Source organism: Apium graveolens, chromosome 3 (genome assembly GCF_009905375.1).
Source record: "Apium graveolens cultivar Ventura chromosome 3, ASM990537v1, whole genome shotgun sequence".
NCBI classification, from domain to species: Eukaryota; Viridiplantae; Streptophyta; class Magnoliopsida; order Apiales; family Apiaceae; genus Apium; species Apium graveolens.
Window position 1 is genome coordinate 287406341 of NC_133649.1, and position 13264 is coordinate 287419604.

A 13264-nucleotide genomic window follows, 5' to 3' on the forward strand; every position below is an offset into this window, starting at 1 on the left:
TGATTAAATCTGTCACAGGGGCCACCAGGAGCCTAGCCTGATCACCATTGATGGTGTTGCAATCAACCAAATCGAGGTCAATTGGATCTGGAGTTGAAGTATTGCTCATCAAGTCTTGAAAGTAAGAAACGACTACGTTTGCACACTCCTGTTGACCATGAACTAAGTTACCCTCGACATTAAGCAAACTGAGCACCTTACTATGATTCCAATTGACCTTGCATTGTTGATGAAAGAAAGAGTTGTTCCCGTCACCTTTATGCATCCATTTAACTCTGGACTTTTGAAGAAAGAGGTGTTCTTCCTGAAGAATGGTTGTGTTAAGCTTTTCTATAAGCAAAAGCTCTTGTTGCACACGAGATGGACTCTTATCCAAGCTCAAAGCTTCTTGAACCTCATTAAGCTTGGCACGCACATAATTCACAAGATTATGAAGATTCCCATGTTCCTTGTTGAAATCACGCAGAGCACTTTTGACATTTTTGAGTTTAAAGTTGAACTGAATCATTGGATTACCATTACAACCCCGGGGCCAGGTTCGAGAAATAAGATCAATAAATCCTGGCACGTCAATCATAAAATTGAAGAATTGAAATGGTTTACCAAATTTAGCAAGCTGCATATGCTCCTCGTACAAGATGGGGTTATGATCCATTAGACCTCTAGCTTTCACAACGCATTTCCTTCGGTAAAAGTCTGAAACCACAAAGAGTTACCAACCATATGATCCAACCTTTTGAAGACAGGAGCCTGTTGCCTTTTGTTTGTCCAGGTAAATAAGTCTCCAACGGTTCTAACAGGACCCAATCCATTGTTAAACATACAGTCCTTGAATGCTTGCATAACTGTAGTCCAGTGTTCCCTGCCACCGGAGATTTCATCAATACTAAGGACACAATTGAAGTCACCCAACAAACACCAAGGCAAAGAAGAATTTGTTAAATTGGTACAATAATTCCAGAACGAGACTCTATCACATGCCTCATTGTAAGCATAGACAAACGAAACCAGAATTGTAATATTTTTTTCAAGAAAGGTAGCCACACAAGTAATGAATTGAGCATTGCTCGAATGCAAAGAAACTTTCCAGACACCTGGGTCCCAACCTACCCATACTCGACCATTTTTATCCTTGTTTCCGGCAATAAGTAGATCGTCTACATACAATGTCATCATGACATAACCATTGTCATTTTTCTTGACATAACTGCTTTCATTATCTCTGTAATAGGCACAACTATCACATTCATTGATCTTGAAGCCATTGGCCAGCACGACCTCATCAAATTTCTCATGCCATTTCATAGGCTCTTGCTTCAAGCCATACAATGATTTCACTAGTCTACAGACTTTCCTCTCTTTTCCAGGGATAACGAACCCTTCAGGTTGTTCCACATAGATTTCCTCATCTATATCTCCATTTAAGAAAGCTATTTTCATATCCATTTGATGTACAACTAAATCTCACATTGCAGCGATATCAAACATCATCCTTATAGACATTATTCTCGTTACTGGAGAATATGTGTCAAAGTAGTCAAGACCTTTCTGTTGCTTGAATCCTTTAATTACAAGTCTTTCCTTGTGCTTGTCGATAGTACCATTAGTTTTCAACTTCTTCTTGAAAACCCACTTGTTGCCTAACGGTTTACAACCATTTGGCAAATCAACTAATTCCCAAGTATGATTAGGCATAATTGAATCAACTTCAATTTTAATGGCCTCTTTCCATATGGGGCCATCGGGTGAGGTAACCGCTTCTTTATAGGTTTTCGGGTCACCTTCCTCGAGCAAATTGGTTATAAAGTCAGACCCATGGGATTTCTCTGTACGTTGTATTTTGCTTCTTCTCACTACCCCCACATTTTCGTCCTCAATTTCTTCACTCTCATTATTATTATATATAGACTCATGAGCTCGTTTAGACATTGTAGGAGGTTCGTTTCCTGGATTACAAGGTAACGTTGTCTCAAAGAATGAGGTATTCTTAGATTTCATAATTGTATTATTCTAAATGTCAGGAATATTGGAATCATACACGAGAAGCCGATATGCAGTGGTATGTGGTGGATATCCGATGAAGATACAATCCACAATCTTTAGACCAATCTTCACCATCTTAGGTGTAGGGATCAGTACCTTTTCCAGGCACACCCACACTTTCAGATTTTGGTAACTTGGTTTCTTTTTCTTCCATATTTCATAAGGACTTACATCCTTATTCTAGCGCATAGTAATATTTAAAATATTATTCGCACTTAAGATGGCCTCCCGCCCTCATCGACTGCGGAAGTCCAGAGCTTGGCAACATCGCATTCATCATCTCTTTGAGAGTGCGATTCTTCCTCTCAGCCACTCCAGTTGACTGAGGGGAGTATGGTGCAGTGACCTCATGGATTATACCATGTTATGAACAGAATTCCTGAAAGGGTTCAACATATACACCTGCATGATCACTTTGTCGTTTTCATTTTCTCAGTTTGTTGTGTCTCAACTTCTTCCTTATAGATTTTTAATTTATCTATAACTTCGTCTTTACTTTTCAGCAAATATATATAGCCGTATTTTGTACAGTCATCTATAAATTTATTTAAATACTTGTTTCCTCCTCTTGTTGGAGAGAATTTTAAATCACATATATCTCTATGTATTAGGTCTAGCACTTTGGTGTTTCTTTCCACATATTTAAATGATGATCTCGTTAATTTTACCTCAACAGAAGTCTGACACTTATGTTTTGAATCAATATTGTTAATTTTGGTATGTACTCTTTTACACTTAACCTTCATAAAGTGTCATAATTAACATATCCTAATCTAGCATGCCATAAATTAAGACACTCAAGCAAGTAAGCAGAAGAATTCTTCATTTCATTATCGTCCTTAATGGACATAACATTGAGCTAAAAAAGCCCATAAGTTACATAGCCCTTGATTACAAACATACCACTCTTAGACAAAACAATTATATCTGAATCAATTACAATACAAAATCCGTGCTTATTCATCAAAGAACCAGACACAAGGTTCTTGCGAATATCAGGAATATACAGTACATTCTTTAAAGTCAGATTCTTCCCAGTGGTCATTTTCAGAATCACCGTGCCTTCACCTTCAATGGTAGAAGTCGCTGAATTCCCCATGTAAATCTTCTCACCAACATCGTAAGCTTTGAGGCTAGAGAAAATCTCCTTGTCTAAGTAAACATGCCTAGTAGCACCAGTATCAATCCATCACTCACGGGGATTAGAGCCGAGCAGGTTTACTTCAGAGACCTAACACAGACGTCTATGTCACCCATCTCCTTGGAGATATGATTGACCATTTTTGATTCTTTCTTCTTGTTGTCCTTTTTGGGCTTCTTGCAGTCAGAAGACCTATGACCCACTTTATCACAGTTGTAGCACTTTTCTTGAAATTTTGACTTTGAAATCCCTTTCTTGGGTGCTAGTTTTGCCCCTTTACCAGAAATGGTCTTCTTGGGCTTAGAGATTTCAACATGCTCCACCATGGTTGACTTCTCAGTAGAAACATTCACTTTCTTATCAGGACCTCTATTGTCTTCTTCAATACGAAGTCTGAGAATCATATCATCTATGGCCATCTCCTTTCGCTTGTGCTTAAGGTAGTTCTTGAACATTTTCCATGCAGGTGGAAGCTTTTCAATTATAACAATAACTTGGAAAGATTCACTAATGACCATTCTCTCATCATGAATTTCATGAATGATCACCTGCAGTTCTTGCATCTGACTAACAACAGTCTTAGAATCTTCCATCTTATAGTCAAGAAAGTGGCCAACAATCCACTTCTTTGCCCCAACATCCTTAGTTTTATACTTATGGTCAAGTGACTCTCATATGACCTTAGATGTTGGTTTCGAGCTATACATGTTATACAACGAGTCAGCCAAACAGTTCATCAACACATAATTCCGACATGGTCAGATAAAAATGCATCTTTTGCTGCTAATGTTTGAAGTTTATTCCATTGAACTTCTCGGGTTTATCAGCGTGTGCAACATGAAAAATTGGCATAACAGGTGCAACAGGCATTGCAGGCACCGCAGGTGTGACAGTCGATACGTGTGTCTATACTACAGGTGTATGTACACCAGTAGGCACCGTAGGTACAATCAGAGGAACGAATCCTACCAAAGTCTATCAAAAGAGCATACTAAACTGTCTAATGACAATGTGTCCCACAAGCACATGTCCCGACGGCACATGTCCAACAGGTGTCTGACCCTCATCAAATATTAGGATCAGTTGTTGTGTTCATCTTATTGTTCAAAGTTTTATTCTCCATAGATCTATTACTCAACAAGCAAGCAAAGACAGATGTATTAGTCACTAATAATGAATATAGTACCTTTAAGAATATTGTCACAATCTGCGATTAAAACATATAATAAAAGTGTGTGCGAATAACATAAATCAACAAAAAGGATATGAAGGAGAAATTCTCGAGTCCAGACGTATAACTGTCTCCTTAAAGCTATTACGACCCTTACCGTATGTGCGAGTCGTGAGCCTCCCAGGATAAAGCGAGAAGACTTCGATGTTACTTGAACAGCACCTTCGATGAATTAGAATGGAGCAAGAAACTTTCACTGGAATAGAGATAGAGAGTAGGGTTTTTGTTTAGGAGGCGGCTCTGTGTTGTATATAGAACGAATCAATAACCCTAAGCCTAATACGTTATTATATAGGCTCGAGGAAATGTGTGTGCTACTCCAGGCATAATTAATTAAAATGCGTTAATTAATAATCAGACGGTTAATAAATCAAATTCGTGAATGTGATTATTATCACATCAAATCAATTATAATAATCCGTAATCAAAACGAATTAAACTTTTAAAAGCCCAAGCCCAGTGGAAATTAAATTTAGCAAAAGTAGTCCGTAATTATTTATGCCAATTTTCTGCTACATTCATGTCCGCACGTTGCACACACGGGCAAGCTCAAAGGTTTCACAAGCCTCGGTTTGTCCCTTGAAAGCCCAAGATTTGCACCCCCCTGCGTGCACACGTAGGTGTTGGAGCAATACATAAGTAACACATTTGAACACTACATAAGGTTTTTGCTATATAAAGTTATGTATGCTCCTTCGAAAAATCAATGTGGGACTTTCTATTCTTCCACAAATCTTCACTACTAAGAGGCTACTTTGGATGACCATATCTCATCTATCTTTTAGTCATTTTGAGTGATTCAAATTGCCTTCGAAAGCTCTATCGGAGAAGAATACATTTCAAGTGTCACTCGTTGCCCGCATGCAATATTTGTCCACTCAAATTTTGGCTCATATTAACTTGAAATATGGGACTACTACCCACATTTCCCAACAACGCCATCGCAGAAGCAAGGGTCGAGTTCTTAGAATATACATTCTATGTTATTTCTGTTGTACTTGAGATAGATACTGGTTTCGATCTATTCTTAGTTTATAAATAAATTATTTGAACTGCTCAGGTTCTAATATATGAAGTGGATTTTTATTATTTTTGAAAGTGTGTTTATTGGTGGTGCCATCCACTTTTGTTTTGTTGTTTTGTCCAAAAAACTTATTTACGGCGGGACCTCTGGTATAGGCCCGCCAGGCCCAATGTGTATCCTTGCCTGGAACTATCGTGGGCTGGCCAACCCACGAGCAGTGAGATTGTTAAAAGAATTGGTAAAACAATTCAGGTCGAGTTTCATTTTTCTTTCAGAGATTTTAGTTAAGAAAAGTAGAGTAGATTATGTGTGCAAATAATTAGGGTTCTCTGGGAATTGGGTGGTAGAAACAGGACATCATGGAGGGGGATTAGCTTTGTTATGAAAGGATGGTGACAAGGTAGAAGTTAAACAATCGTGTGAGAAATTTATAGATTTTGAATTTTATGTGGATCAAATAGGTAAATGGAGGTATAATGGGTTATATGGGTACCCGGAGAGACAGAGAAGACGTGAGTCATGGGAGTTACTGCGAAGATTAGCTCAAACTTCAAATTTAACTTGGTGTATTCTAGGGGATTTTAATGATTTAATGTATGCTAAGGAGAAAGTGAGTGGACGTGCACATCCACAGGTTCTTTTGGATGGTTTTTTTAGGGCTGTGGAAGAATGTGGTTTGTATGATGTGGGTTACACAGGTTGTATGTATATATGGGAGAGTTTAAGGGGTACAAATAAGTGGGTCGAAGAACGGCTGGATCGAGGTTTGGTGAATACTGAGTGGAAGCAGATTTTTCCGGAGGTAGAGTTAAATGTTTTAGATGTATCTACTTCGGATCATCTACCACTATTGCTTCAGCTTAACATGAGGATCTATGTACCGAAGAGGAGACAATTTAAATTTGAGAATTTGTGGCTCCATGAGACAGATTGTGCAAAGGTTGTTGAGTCATGCTGGAATGAGCTTAGTCATGCTAATATTTTATATAAAATCAACAACTGTGCAGCCAAGTTGGAAGAATGGGGGGGGGTGGTGAGAATAAAGAGTTTAAACACAAATTGATGCAGGTCAGAAATGAGTTGAGGCAGTACAGATCACGATGAGATAGGTATGGGGCTGATAAGTACAGTATGGCAAGAAGAGAGTTTCATGAACTGTTGAAAGGACAAGATATTTATTGGAAACAACGGGCTAAACTATTTTGGTTACAAGAAGGGGACCTAAATACCCATTTTTTCCATAAACATGCGTCAAGTCATAGAAGGAACAACGCTTTCACAAAATTAAAAGATAAAGATGGCATTTGGAGAGAGGAAGCTCATGAGCTACAAACGATTATTATAGACTATTTTGAAGACTTGTTTACTAATACTGGTTGTAAGGAAGGCTTAACGGAACGGGAGGTAGTGCCTAGGATTACAGAGCAGCAAAATCAGTTGCTGCTAGTGCCTGCTACCATGGATGAAGTCAAGAAAGTGGTTTTTTCCATGCATGGTGATAATTCACCAGGACCGGATGGTCTGAATCCAACGTTCTATCAGTCGTTTTGGCATATCGTGGGTGTTGATGTAACGAAGTTTTGTAATAAGCTCATTGTGGAGGGAGCATTACCAGATTGAATTAATCACACGCTAGTTTCCCTTATTCCAAAAACTAAGCAGCCGGAGACGATGCAGGCTATGAGACCCATATCATTATGTAATGTTCTTTTTCGAGTGTTATCCAAATTACTGGCAAATCAACTAAAACCATGTTTAAGTTTGATTATATTAGATAAATAAAGAGCGTTTATTCAAGGAAGGCTTCTGATGGATAATGCTATTGCTTTCGAGATAAATCATTACATTAAAAGAAAGACTCAAGGGAAGCATGGAGTTGCTGGGATTAAATTGGATGTATCAAAAGCTTATGATAGGATTGAGTGGAGTTTTTTGGAGTATATGTTAAATAAATTTGGGTTTTGTTCGGCTTGGATTACTCATATTATGCTATGTGTTATGTCTGTCTCTTATAGCTTTATACATACTGGGGAGGTTTTTGGTAATATTAAGCCGGGAAGTGGGCTTCGACAAGGTGATCCAATTTTACCATATTTGTATATTATTTGTGTGGAGGGTCTGAGTGCTATTATTAGAAGAAATGAGACTACTGGGTTAGTTCATGGGTGTGTTATAGCTAGAGGGGCTCCACCGATCTCACATTTACTATTTGCTTCTAACTGCTACCTGTTTGTTTGTGCTACTGAAGTTGAGGCAATGAACGTTAAATCAATTTTGGAGAGGTATGAAAGAGTATCGGGATAGGCGATTACCTTTCATAAATCGGTGATTAATTTTAGTCCTAACACAGCTGAATCAGAGCGTGAGGTAGTATGTCGAAGACTGGGAATTCGGGAAGTTGATGATCCTGGAAAGTATCAAGGAATCCTATGCGAATTGGGAAAAATAAAAGTCAGGTTTTTCAGTTTATCAAGGATAAAATTAAGTAGAAGCTTCAAGGGTGGAAGAATAATGATTTGTCTAAAGAGGGTAAAATTATTTTGCTTAAGACAGCAGCTCAGTCTGTTCCAAATTTCTGGATGAATCTTTTTCTGCTTCCAGAGAGTGTAATTGATGAGATTGAAAAATTAATGAATTCTTACTGGTGGGAAAATGGTGCTACAGCATCTCGGGGAATTAGATGGAAATCGTGGAAGCGTTTGTGTGTTGTGAAGGAAGGTGGGGGTTTAGGAATGAAGGATTTTTACCAGTTTAATCTTGCGATATTAGCGAAATAGGGTGGGAGATTAATAAAAATGTTAACCCGGTGGTTTTGAACTTGATGAAATCCAGATACTATCTTAATGAAGAGTTTTTAAATGCTACTCTAGGATTGAATCCGAGTTTTATGTGGTGAAGTATTTTGGCAGCACAAAATTTGTTGAAGCAAGGTTGTAAAAGGCGTATTGGGAATGGAGATAGTACTCGGATTTGGAAGGTACCATGGTTACCAGACGTGGATAATGGCATTTTATCAACAGACATGCCATTGGAACTCCAAAATGCAACTGTTTCTGGTTTGTTTGAGGTTGACGAGCGGAGGTGGGATGAAGCAATTATTAGTGATTTTTGCAATAGTAGGGATAATGTGCTAATTCTCTCAATTCCTTTGTCAGAGGAGAGTAGAGAGGATGGGTGGTATTGGTTGTTAGATTCTAAGGGTAAATTCACTGTGCGTAGTGGATATCATCTTCTTCAAGGAGAACAGTGTTATATATTGAATTCTCAATGATCAGAAGAAGCTCAGGATCTGGCTGTTCGGGTGTCATCAGGATCTGATGTATCGTCAGGATTTGGCATGTCATCAACATTTGGATGTCATCAGTATTTGAAGACAGTTCTCATTAGAGGATTTGTTCTGTTGCTTATAATATGGAGCATATATTCTTTACGTCTGAGTTATAGGACTTTATCTATTCAGTTCAAGATATGTATCAGTTTCAGTTAGTTTTTAATATTGCATATCTTAGATTGATTTGTTGTAGCTATGTAGTATATAAACACAGTTTAGGTCATCACTTAGTGAATAACACTCGAGGATCATTCGACCTAGCAGCTCTCAAGAACATTAGTATTTCTTGAGAGGATTTTGTATCAGTTTTTATCAGATATATAAAAAGCTGTTATATTTTGTTACTTGTTCGAAACATTTATACAATTGTATCCAACCCCCCTTAAACAATTGTATCTTTACTGGGCAACAATTGGTATCAGAGCTCACTAATAAATTTACAATCAGAAACGATCTAAACATGTCTCTGAACAAGTATGAAAGCATTAAAATTCCCATTCTGAAGAAGACTGAATATCCAACATGGAAGGTGAAGATGCTCATGTACCTGGAAGCTACAGATCCAAATTATCTAGACGTAATCACTGATGGACCCTTCATGCCAACAAAACTGGTACCTGCAACTCCTACTATTGCTGAACATTATCAACTGAAGGAGAAGACTGAGTGGACACCAGAAGAGAAAATAGCTGTGCTGAAAGATGCAAAGGTAAGAAACATTTTACATAATAGTCTTGATTCTGTGATGTCAAACAGGGTTATAGCCTACAAGACTGGCAAAGAGATCTGGGATGCTCTTGAAACTCAATGTCAAGGAACCATAGCCATCAAGAAGAACAGAAGGGCTGTTCTGATTCAAGAATATGAACACTCTGAGGCCAAGCCTGATGAAAGTCTTACTGTTAACTATGACAGATTTCTGACCCTGCTCAACAATCTGTCTTTGGTGGGAAAGGTGTATGATCAAGAGGATTCAAACACCAAGTTTTTTAGAGCTTTAAGTGAAGAATGGGAGACTCAGACTTCAATCATATGACATCAGTATGATCTGGAAGTAATTACACTACAAGAAATATTGAATCAGACAATGGTTTTACACCGTTGCCTAAAAGATGAATTTTTTGTTGTCTATCCGGGCGCGGTGTGTTTGGCACTCATACAATGGTTACGCACCATTGTAACAAATACATCACACAATTGAATATAAAGCCTTTGTCTCATTTTATTCACACAACGCATATGACCCTTTCCAATATTCTATAAACAACAGTTTTCTAGCGGTTGTAACAATTTAGAGGCACAATAGGTAAAAATAGTGTTATGTGAATTGACTCCTACAACAGTTTATGTATTTATTTCATCTAGTTACACAATGGTTTTTATTAAGAAAACAAATGTATGAGATATTTTAGGCAATGGTTTTTCATTTTTGGGTATTGTGTTTTAGCTATGCTCACAACAGCTTTTGTAATGACCAAGATATTGTTAGAAGCTAATCTAGTAATGGTATGTAGTGAACCCAGAGTGTGTTAGGATTTGTACATACAATGGTGTTAATAATTTGATCTATTGTGCAAATCATTAAGGCACATTGTTTAAGTTCCTTTAATCAGTTGTATAAGTTTGGTTCATACAAGTGTATGCCTTTTAAAACATCATTGTCGAATATCTTTAGCAAAATGGTTTACTTTTGTGCCAAATATTGTCTAATATAGCTTAGAACAATGGTTTACTTATGTACCAACTGTTGTCTAGTATAACTTAGCACAATAGGTATTTTTATTTTACTAAACAATTATCTGTCAAACATAGCAATGGTTCTATACCTATTCTATTTATAAATAAAGCCAATGATTTATTTATAAATAGAATAGGTATAGGAGGTCTTTTGACAATAATACTTCAAGTCCAATGATTTGTGTCCAAGAGTATAGATGCAAAGCGGAACTCTGCAAGATATGTAAAACCAGTAAGATTAGTTCATACACAGAAGTTTCATAATATTCATTAGAAATATATATAAAATAAATATACATAAATTTTTGGTCTGTTATTTGTGTTACAGATTTGCAACTAATGAGTCACTAATAGGCATTGGAAATCGTAGCAGATCAGGATGTATTTTTGCATGCTCCTCTTCGGCCTCAAACGACTTAATAACATTCTCTCCAGAACTGAAACATGATAAACCATACAGCCACGACTAAACAAATTAGCACTTTAGACAATTATACACAAGTAATTATCACATTCTGGTTTGATATATTATTTCAGTTTTAAACGAGAAATTTTATACACAAGTAGTTGTTTGTTCAAACTATGGCTTTTTGCAAGAACAAGCCTTGATCAAATGCTTCCTGTAAGCTGCCTACTCGTGAAAAATGCTGGAAAGCCAAGTATCCAACAATGGTCAAAGAAAGGATAATACCTTCTAGGTTTCCCCTATCATATGATACTGTTAGATACATGCTAGGCTTCAGAGGTAAATAATGATGCAATTATTTGGAAGTTTGTTGTGATTACCTTAGGTTCAATATTTGATAAGGAGCCACTAAGACTATCAGTAAAGCATTAAATGGCAACTCCTATTCACCTAGAGCAGAGAAGATACTGGGTAAGAGCTTAAGAATGCAGTAATAGTTTAAAAATGAAAGACATAAAACTGCAAAGATACAAGTAAACAATAAGTAGTCCAGTTGTGCTTCCTGTACTTTATATGCACCAAGTAATATATTGATGCATTACATCGAAACTAACAGAAGCCTCATAAAGCATTGACCTTTCATATCCATTTGGTTTCTTAAAACACTTATACTGCTGCTAGTACAACAGGCTAGTACTTGTAAACCATAATGTACACTATTGATGTCCATTTATTTCTCTTTTGAACATTAGAAACTAGTTGAATTGCAATGTTTGATCAACACCACAGCAAAAAGGCATTGCAAAAAAGGTAAGGTATATATTATTTAATGATAGCTTTAAGAACTTTTCCCTTGCGGTAGTTTAACGAGCACGAGCCACGTTATAATCTGCTGCAGAAACTGGATGAGAGAGATACTAATAATTCTATGCTTATTCGAGTTTTTGTTGGCGATCAACTTATGCTCGGTTCAATTACAGTAAGATCTTAGACTGATACAACACCAAATGAGTTCATTTTACTGGAGTATGAGAAAGTGTAAGGTGTGAAAGGGTAGGGCACAATTGATTCCATGGTTTAGAATTTGGTTATTAGAAACAACATATGTATGAAATGATGCAGATAGCACCAGAAAGAAGACTCAAAGAAGTGAAGATAATTCAGAAAAAGGGTACAAATGCAGGAGGATCCAGTAATGGTAATCACAAAAATCAAAAGTACATCTACAAACAGGTCCAGGCATAAACATATACAAAAGACCACAGTGACTTGACTATGTAATTGTCATGTTCTTGATCCTAGTCTTTTTGTGAATGCTGCTGAGTCTTAATTTCATATCGTACACTCTACCAGGAACTAAGACTTAGACAACATCAATTATGATATATAAAAACTCTACAAATTAGATGTTACTTGTTCAAGTATTTTTTAGATATACAATTTGGCTAATTCGGGGGATATATTGTGTGTACCAGGGATATGAAAGAAAAGACTAATAAGAAGAGCCAAAAACGCAGTCCAAACTCCATACTCTCCCCTGCAAATTACAGTTTAGTAAGTCTACAAAAGCAGGTCGTTGAGCGATATTGATCATTGTAATGGAGATCAAGGAGATCATATATAAATTTTCATTTCCAATACAAGTATGTTCAGAAAAAAGGCAAAGAGGTACTTGATCCAGGAGATGATGCTCGCAGGTGCTTGTAGAGCAAATATCGAAACAAGGAAAGATTTTTGTATCGAAGTTCCACTTGCAAGCATTAAGATCCTATGATGAGAAATAAATACTCATTAGAACACATTATTAAGTTCTCTACGATACACACTAGCATCATACATTAATTCTGCTAAATGACCTTACAAATCATGATTTCAATGCAAAGAATAAACAATGAGTTAAACAATCTACACAATTAGTAAATAACCTAATTAAACTTTTGCTTTAAACATGAACTTAAATAGTATTTCTACAACAATGTAAATTGAAATATGTGCAAAAAGACTAATGACTTGTACTAACTAAAGATCAAGATTAATACGCGGATGAGATGGTGTTGATCCATTCAAGATTAAGAGACGAAAGAGGTGCATAAGAACAAATAGTACTGCTAAATCCTCCTTTGCGCTGTAGCATGATATGAATCAATTCTCCTCTTGATGATACTGTATAAAAACATGAACATAAACAACTAAAAAAATACGAGAGTGTTGTGTGAGTGTGTTTAACTATCAAAAGAAATACGAGTTGTGTTTAATTACATTGTTGAGCAGAAGTCTACTTACTGACCTGAGAGAGAGAGAGGGAGGGAAGGAGGGAGCGAGAGAGAGTGAGAGGAAGAGATCACCTAGAG

At 36.9% G+C, this 13264-nt stretch overlaps 1 pseudogene; it reads right to left on the reverse strand.

Annotated features, from left to right (window-relative positions):
• Nucleotides 1-10829: 10829 nt before the first annotated feature.
• On the reverse strand, nucleotides 10830-13047 carry LOC141715119 (cold-regulated 413 inner membrane protein 1, chloroplastic-like; annotated as a pseudogene).
• Between the last annotated feature and the right edge of the window lie 217 nt (nucleotides 13048-13264).